The following is a 1,257-nucleotide window of genomic DNA, read 5'->3' on the forward strand; positions in this document are numbered from 1 at the left end:
ATGGCTTCCCTCCAAATCTATAACTTGGAAACCCAAATTCTCGTTGAGCTTCTCATTGCTCGTGTTACACAACTGCATTCTAGCATTTCAAACAAGTCAGTTCTCTCTTCACTCAGTTGGTGAATCTATGTACCATGCTGTGTGACATAGATATCATGGACTTGTCCCAATAAGTTCAAACTAATCGCCAGAGTCTTATCGATCTATATGGCCGCGCTGATGGCCTTTTGGAGCTTCAATTCTCCAAATTCCTGGTGAAAGATTGACAGCCCCTAAACAATCTCAATCTCTTCCCTTACTATGGCAATTATGTCCTATTAGCCAATTTGAAGCACAAGATTTTCGTTGACAATAGAGTAGTGCATCCCAAAAAGGTAGCCTTTGCTGGGTCAGAGCCAATGCCTCTCACTTCCTTCATATTGGCCACTCAGCACATGAAATCCACTCATTTCGACAACTTTGATATCGATGAGAAGGCTAATGATGAGGGTCAAAAATTGTTGCTATGGACGTTGAGCTATCAAAGAAGATGAAGTTTGAGACAAATGATATTATGAAAACTAGAGAGAAGCTTGGAGAATATGACTGCATATTTTTGGCTGCTTAATTTGGTGGGGATGAATAAGGAAAATAAGAGATTCTTAAGCATATTAGGAAGTATATGAAGGATGGAAGCGTTTTGCTAGTGAGGAGCGCTAAAGGGGCCAGAGCATTTTTGTACCCTGTTGTTGACGAGCATGACTTGCTGGTCTTTGAGCTTCTTACAATCTTCCATCCAAATAATGAGGTGATTAATTCCGTTGTTCTCGTGCGCAAGCCTATTTTCTAGGGTAATTGTTTCTGTTATTTTTAATTGTTAAGCTATATATATGTGATGTATCTCTCTCAAGTGTGATGTTGTTTTTTGTTTTACTTCATGTTGTCAATAAAATAAGGGTATACCTCTCTAATTCTATTGGTTTCTGCAGCTAAGGGTGTGGTATCATATAAATGAGAAAACGAGTGATCTTCTTATTTTTTATTTTTATTTTTATTTTTTATTATTTTATCGAGATGGATTAGGCGAGATTAGCTCTTTGTCAACAGTCGTGTGTGAGGCACCAACTCTCTCCTGAAGGAGAAAGGACCGTTGCACTCAAAACAACCCCCCCTCACTCCCATCGCCTCTCTACTAGATTTTATTAATAATATGAAGAAAAAATGAAAAGTAATACAAGCCGGGGGGGGGGGGGGGGAATAGGCCAATACCCGCTAAAA

General features: G+C 39.2%; 1 pseudogene; it reads left to right on the forward strand.

Moving 5' to 3' along the window:
* On the forward strand, window positions 1-829 carry LOC114820717 (nicotianamine synthase-like; annotated as a pseudogene).
* Window positions 830-1,257: the final 428 nt, after the last annotated feature.

This window comes from Malus domestica, chromosome 13, assembly GCF_042453785.1.
Source record: "Malus domestica chromosome 13, GDT2T_hap1".
Taxonomy (NCBI): domain Eukaryota; kingdom Viridiplantae; phylum Streptophyta; class Magnoliopsida; order Rosales; family Rosaceae; genus Malus; species Malus domestica.